Source organism: Tupaia chinensis, unplaced genomic scaffold, assembly GCF_000334495.1.
Source record: "Tupaia chinensis unplaced genomic scaffold, TupChi_1.0 Scaffold143584_1, whole genome shotgun sequence".
Taxonomy (NCBI): Eukaryota; Metazoa; Chordata; class Mammalia; order Scandentia; family Tupaiidae; genus Tupaia; species Tupaia belangeri.
In genome coordinates, this window is record NW_006203430.1 from 978,436 (window position 1) to 986,286 (window position 7,851).

At 43.8% G+C, this 7,851-nt stretch overlaps 1 protein-coding gene across 1 annotated transcript in view; it reads right to left on the minus strand.

The window, feature by feature from the left end:
• The window catches only part of L3MBTL4 (L3MBTL histone methyl-lysine binding protein 4), a 494,670-nt gene that overhangs the window by 486,350 nt on the left and 469 nt on the right, over positions 1-7,851 (minus strand). The window lies entirely within an intron of this gene.

Below are 7,851 nucleotides of genomic sequence, written 5' to 3' on the forward strand. Positions count from 1 at the left end.
GCCCTACACTGGCAATGGGCTTATAGAGTGGCAAGAGTCGGCCCAGCTCCCACTCTCAACTCCCAAACTTATCAGGTCAGACTTAAAAGGAAAGAGTCAGTAGGATACAAAGCCAGTGTGTGTGTTTGTTGATACGTCATGATAAAGAAGAAAGACATTCACGATAAATCTTACAAACGACCTGATTAGACATACAGGGCCAACCTCCAGCACAGCAGTTAGGCACTGTGCAGAGGAAGCCAGATCCTACAGGACCAATGAAACACGCCAGGCACAAGTACATGTATACTCAGGATACTGACAGGATGGAGAAGTGGAGGAAAAAGGATTGTGGTGCGACTGGGTCCTGCTGAGGATCTCTCTCTCTCTCTCTAATCTCATGTGTGTGTACACAGGCCCCTGGCATTAAAAAAATAAAAAGTATATTCAGCTAATTACACAGTTGACTCCACAAGTCGAAAGTTATAAAATTATAAAATGGCAGACCATAAACTGTAGCTGGTCAGCAGAAACATTCTGTTTATCTTTTTTCTTTTAAGAATTATTTATTTTATTTTATTTTACTTATTATTATTTTAATTTGCTAAAGGGCAGGTGTGCTCATGTGAGAGAGACAGAAAGACAGAGAGAGAGAGAGAGAGAGAGAGTGAGAAAGACAGCTCCTAGATCTGAGTGCCACACCACATGTCAGCCATGTGGGAGTCCAGCACCACAGCCACCATGCCACCTGTTGGCCCCCCATTCTGTTTATCTTAGTAGTGTCTTGAAAAATTTTGAGCCAGTATTTAAGATAGGAATATTTTCACATTTAAAAAAAACACAGATTCAGGGTGAGTGTATTCTTATCTTTTGGGTAGATACTTAGGAGTGGAATTGCTGGGGTCATATGGAAGTTCTATTTGTAGATCTTTGAGGAACCTCCATATTATTCTCCACAGTGACTATACTAATTTGCCTTCCCACCAACAGTGTAGGAGAGTTCCCTTTTCTCCACAGCCTGGGCAGAACTTATCAATTCTTTTTTTAAAGAATTATTTATTTATTATTATTATTGTTAATATTATTTTTCACATGAGTTTTGCCAGAGAAAGACAGAGAGAGAGGGAGAGTGAGAAAGCAAGCTGCCAGGTCCAGGACTCAAACCACGGTCAGCCATGTGGGAATTCCAACACCTTAACCACCATGCCACCTGCTGGCCCCCAGAACTTATCAATTCTTTATTCCTTAATCTTTGACAGAACCAGTATACAGGGTATTCATGATGGGATAAGTCATTTGGCATGCTATAACGACACACAGTGATTGCACATAAACTTTTTTTTAATTTAAAAAATATATAAATAAATAACAAAAATCAAACATAGATTCAGCCCTGCAGTGACAAAGAAATAACATCATGCTCCACAATGCTGAAGCCATAGAGACGATCTGGTTCGGGTCCTAGGATCTCCCTTAGCACTCTGCGTGTGTATGTGCAGGCCTGTGATCCTGCTTGAGGCTGGGAGTGGACTATAATATGAAGGTCCTGTTGGAGGTGGCTGTCTCTCTCTTTCTCGCTCCATTTTTCAATGACCATATAAACTTAAGTTTTTTTAAATGCAGATTTCCACCTTCACCTTTTCTCCTTTGACTATGTACGATCCCTGATGTACTATAATCGCCAATACTCTCTACTATCTCCACAGCACAGAAGGTTTTCTCAATCTCAATGTTTTATTCTTTTTTTTTTTTTTCCTTTGGAGAGGTTTTTGCTATAGGGCGCATGCGCTCACCAGAAAGACAAAGAGAGACACAGAGACAGAAAGTGAGAAATCACCCCCCAGGGGAGGCGACCATGCCGCAATCCCTTCTCCTCCTTTCTCCTCTCGGGATCTTGGGCTCACACGCACATACACCTGGCGTTGAGTTTAAGCTACTGGGTCCAGGACTCGAACCATGGTTGACTGCATGGGAGTCCAGTGACATAGCCATTACATTAACTGCTGGTCCCTCACTCTCATTGTTCTTAAAAGAATTTCTTTTCTTTGCCACCAGCTGTATTCATTCACCAGAGACAGACAGAGAGAGTAGAGAGGAAAAGAGAAAAAGCACTCCACATGGGACATGGCCATGCTGCAATCTCCTCCTCCACCTCTCCCTCCTTTTGGGATTTTGAGCATGCAAGCACACATGTCCAGTGTTGGGTATTTTATAAGCTGCCAGGTCTAGGACTCAAATCACGCAGTTAGCTATGTGGGATCCAGTCACTCCAATCATCATGTCACAGTTTGAGCCACTAATTTCATATAATAAAAAAAGTACCTGTGCTCAGTTTTCAATGTAAGAAATGTGAAAGAAACAGCAAAAGGATTCTGAATTTTCTGCTATCTGTCTGTTTGACTCAGTTATCTTTCTTTACACATCCAAATTACTGGCCCGGGCTTTAGGTCTTACCCCCATTTGCCAAATAGCATCAGTTCAGTATACCATGTATGGCCAGAATAGAAGAAAATCGAAGCCAAGAGCAGAATATTTGCTCTGCTACGAACTGAACTAGGGACTGGCATCACTGCAAACTTAGATCCATTTATACAGGCCTGGATTCATGGTATAATCTGCTTCTTGGTTTTTCTTTAGAAAAAAAAATCACAACAACAATAACAATGACCAAATGCTATTTTTAAAATGCTGTCACTCAAGTCTCATTTTTAAGTGTGAGGTACTCACAAAAAAGAATCTTAAGTTATGGTTCATAATTGCAAGACCCAGGACCCTTTAAGGTGTTGGAGGGTCCCAGCATCAGAGACAGTGTTAAGCCTACATGTTGTAGAGAAAACCAACTAGTAAAATGGTCTAGGGGGCACATCCACTGATTTCAGATCTTCCCAGTCAGGAATGAAAAGGCTTCTGAGCAGATTCTGAGACAGCAAGGATTTGAGTGCACCTGCCCACCTGCAAATAGACAGTTCGAATTCCAAAGTGCATTAGATCTGGTGTGAATAAAGCAGAATGCCAAAAACCCACAGCCACAGAGAAAGGGAAGAAAGGCCACATTTGCTAGACTCCAAAATCATATGCCTGGCATAATGTTGGACACTTGACACGTATCACAACCACACCAAGGTGACTCTGTAGAACGACCTGTATCGACTAGAACTCACACTACGTCAAAGCAAAGTTTCCAGGTTTATGTTTCCTCTGTCTTCCACACTCTCTCCAAAACATCTGGCTTCTCATGCTGGAGATCAGGATAATAGCCCCGGATTCTTCCCTTCCCTACCTTCTAGTCCAAAACCAAGGCTGTAAATTCTACCTCCAAAATACTCCTGCCGTCCCTTCACCCTCCCTTTCCATCCATCTCCACACTAACCTCCCTAGTCTAAGCACCACTGACCCCCACCGAGACCCCTGCTGTGGTGTCCTCCCTGGTCTTGCTTATCTGCACCATGTTCTGCAGGTGGCAACCAGAGAGGGCCTCCACCAGCAATAGCAAATCATGTGACATGCCTGCATGGACTCAACAGAGCCTTTCTGTGACAAGAGACATAAAACACACAATCCTCGGGGCCAGACAGCAGTGCAGGGGTGAAACGTGATGCTCTGCAAGGCTGACCCACACAGGAGGATTTCCTTGTAGCCTTTAGACTTCCCTGAGTACTTGTGGCACATGCACGCCCATGATCCAGGCTGGCTGAGGCTAGGACTGGATCACAGCATGGAGACCCTGCTGAGGGTTCTGTGTCTCTCTCTTTCTCACTCATGGAAGAAATCAGTAAACTTTTTTTAAAAAAATGCACAGTCCTCTACAAACCATCACAGGGTTTCATGTGTTGGCCCTGATGAGCACACTGACCACACCCATCCAACCAGGCCCTTTCACTTTCCAAGTCTTTTCTCCTTTCCCTGTCTTATCCAGTGCACCAACTTCTTTTCCCTCACGGGCTTCCACTGTGCTTTTCTCTGCTCTTCCTTTCTGTCCTGCTCCTTACCTGGATAGCAGTTACTCATCCTCAGAGATCTTGACTGACCCACAAATCCTTATGAAGCACTCCTGTTGGTCTTCCCTGTAGTATTTATGCATGTATTTAGGGGATGAGCTGGTATCTGTCCCCTCCCTGAAGGTAGGGATCATGGCAGTACAACCACCCCATACACACAGCACACAGTCAACCCAGCAGACAAAATGCCTTGCCCCCATTTAAGCTCCTTCATTCATTCCCTACTCAAAAAAAAAGAAAAAAAAAAACAGAGCAGGGCAATGTTGACTTAATCTAAAACACTACTGCCATAATCATCTTAAAGGCTGTCATAATTATTTACATGCCAAACCCTGTGTGTAAAGGTGTAGTATTGCCTTTTTGTCCCTCTAGTTAAATACTTTTTCTGGCTAGATACAGTGACAAAGAAAAGAGGTGCGTGCATTGCTTCTCTATTTCTCAGGAGGTCACCTGATTCTTTCCAAACAATGTATTAGTCAAGTATTAATTGTGGCAGCAACCATACTTTCATCATGTAACATCCATCTTCAGAAGGGATGTCTACGTATATTCCAAGACGTCTAGCCTTCTTTAGAGAACGCTTTGCATGTGAGCTCAAACTAACACAAAATGAAGAAGAAAGGATTTAGCAGATGACACTAAGCAAGACCCTCACTGCAATGACATCCTCCTCAAAATGCATGCACAGGCCAGGGGGGCAGAGATGAGACAGCAAGGACAGGCACAGCGTAAAGGCTTCGTTTTTCCACTGCTACCATGGAAAATAATTTGTATCACTAGATACAGGATAAATTCTCCTAAGGTATAACTTTTTTTTAAAAAGTAATACAAATTCTTAAACAAAAGATGAAATAGGATAAATTCTCCTAAGGTATAACTTTTTTAAAAAAAGTAATACAAATTCTTAAACAAAAGATGAGTTTATGAGTATGGATAAACTAAAGAATTTCATTTCTCCCATATAACTTCCAATTCATTGTCTGAAGTACAATGTAATATCAATATTTATATTACTTGCTCTGAGCACCCATTTGGTGTACGTGAATAGTACCCTGTTTTGTTTTGTTTTTATTTTGACCTAAATAGTTTTTATCAGGAGGAAGGTTTTTGTGAAGAGAGTTTTTGTTTTTTAGTTTGTTTGTTTGTTTGTTTAACTATAGAGCATGTACACTGACTAAAAAGACAGAGAAACAGAAACCGAGAAATCACCCCCCCAGGGGGATATGGCCACACCCCAATACCTTCTCCTCCATTTTCCTCTCACGATTTTTCTCCTCCATTTTCCTCTCAGGATTTTGGACGCTCACGCATATGTGCCCGTCATGAGATTCAAGCTACCAGGTCTGAGACTCAAACCACCATCAGTCATGTGGGAGTTCAGCGAAGTAACCATTATGCCATTTGCTAGTTCCCAAGACAAGGTATGTTTTCTAAATAAACTATCTTCAAAATATTTTTTAAAATGCTAAAACTTGCAAATGTTTTGTAAACTATAAAATGTTATCCAAATGAAAGAGAGACATCTGTATTCCTAAAACAGAAAGCAGCACATTACCAACGCTCGCACTGAGGTGTTACCACTGAAGTTACCTCCTTCTGGCCAAGTCCCACTACATCTACTCAGCTTAGATTGTTCATCAGCAACAGACAAGACTCGTGGTGTGGCGTTCTCTCCCCTGGTCCTCCCCTAGCTTCCCTGTTACTGTGACATCCGGTTTGTCTCCCTATCTGACCACTTCTTTATTCTCTCTACCCTTCCCAGGGAACGGACAATCCTCACAAACTGTTCTTTTCTCACTCTTTGCTAATTTATGTACTCTATTCTCCTGCTTTTAATCATCAGTTGTATAATCCCTATGTCCTAGCTGCCTTTATCCTGGCCTAACCTCACAGTTCAATTCTCCCATGAAAATGATTTCGGCACTCTTTCAATTCAGTGTTTTGTAACCTAACAGACCTGCTCCGCCCTACTCCCAACCCACCAAACCTGGTTCTCCTAACTCCCATGGTTCACCAGCAGCAGCACTCTTTCTTAATTAAAACAATTATTTGAATGAATGAACACTTATCCAACAGTGATTTTCAATTTCTCCCTCAGGGATAGAGGAAAGAAACCTAGATATACTTGAAAGAGGAATGGGGAGTAGGGGGCTGGGCTGATCTGACTCCTTGGTCAGACCATGGGTGGCTGGTGTTTCCCAGACAGTCTCCCAAGCCTCATTTTGGCTCTACCTGTTCTTCACAGTTAGAACTCTGGGGCTTTCTGCCTGCAATTGTCCTTCATTATCAGATCGATCTTCCTGACTGCTGCTTTTAGCACCTTGTGCCTCAGCTCAGTAGCTGCCTGTTCACTATGAATCTGTCCTACATCCTATGAATATTTGTTGAGTATGCACTTACCCACGTGTCAAGTACCATGCCAAGCTCTGGAGGCTTATTACTCACTACGAAAGATGAATCAAAAGTATAATTTAAGATACAAATCATGCAGGGACCGCAATGAAGTATACAGATGACACAGCTCACCTAAAATTCTTAACATTTTAAATACATGTATTTTTCCTTAAAGTGAAAGTTAAGGCCACTTCTCAAGGTCCTTTAACTCTCTTCACCAAATCCCCTTCCACCAATATCCTTTTTTTAGAAAAGGGATCATGAACTCCCTGGAGGTAGGCCAAGCTTAATACTACTTTTGGTCCCAATATCGCCCACCAAAGCACTAAGAACTAACAGATTTCAGAGTCACCAGTTCATCGATGTGGCCTCACATCTGAGAGATTAAGTAATAGCAGCTTTAAGTTATCTTCCATCCTATTCAACCATTACACACCAAGTCAGTGTAACAGAATCGAACGTATGTGGATGCTCCACAAATCTCTCCTCTTTCAACACTCTCCCCCAGTTCCACAGTATCATGCGGATTAAATAAAGTTCGCACTTTCTACAACTCTCAAAGAGCTAAATGCCTTCAAAAGTCTTTATATTATTAAGCACCAAAAAACAAGCGTCACCCTACCACCACCTGTTTGTCAGTTTAACTTTTTTGGAGTTAAGGGGACTAGAAAACACCACAAGAACCCATTACACTTATTTCAGCCAGAGACAACTGGAGCCTACCGGAAGCATCTTTCAAAATAGCTCCAAGGGTGAGGTCCAGAAGACAGACTGGGATACCAGCACGCGGTGGTGGAGACCCAATAATCCTGAAGGAGTGATTGTGTTCAGTGCAGGGCAGGTCACAGTGCCCAGCCCGAACTCTCCTGGCTACCACAATAGTCTCAAGAATAGCAATAACCTTCCTTTTATTTAATTTCGCCTCAGGGCTTTGAAGCATTAACAAAGTCCCTCTAAACGCTTAAGGATATATATAAAATGAAACATACTCTGTGGATTTTGACCAGTACCTAAGGGAGATTTAAGGGAGGAAACCCCACCAGGAGTGCTCTGACCTGGAGAAAAGGCTTGCCCCATTCCGCGGGTAACTGCGGCGCTGACCCAGGTGCGCCCTCCAGGCTTGCCTCCACCTCCGCCCAAGGCCCAGGCAGGCCAGAGAGGGCAGGCGGAGCGCGCAAGGGCTGCAGCGGTGTGGCCCGTGCCCGCGGCTCCGGGGTGAGCGCACAGCCACGGTCCAAGGGCAACCGTTCCAGCCCACGAGGCGTCCGCCCTGCGCGCACCTGGGCTCCAGCACCCCAGCACTGCGCGGGTAGAGTGCGGAAAGAGGATGCGAGAAAGCAGGTGCCGTGGTGAATCCCTCGCCAGTCCGAGCACACACTTGTCGGTCGGAGGGGCACGCGCGGGCCGATGGAGGCCGTCGAGCCTGTGAAGAAACAAAAGCCAAACGCCCACCGCCGGGCGCTCGGTGACCGGGGGCTGG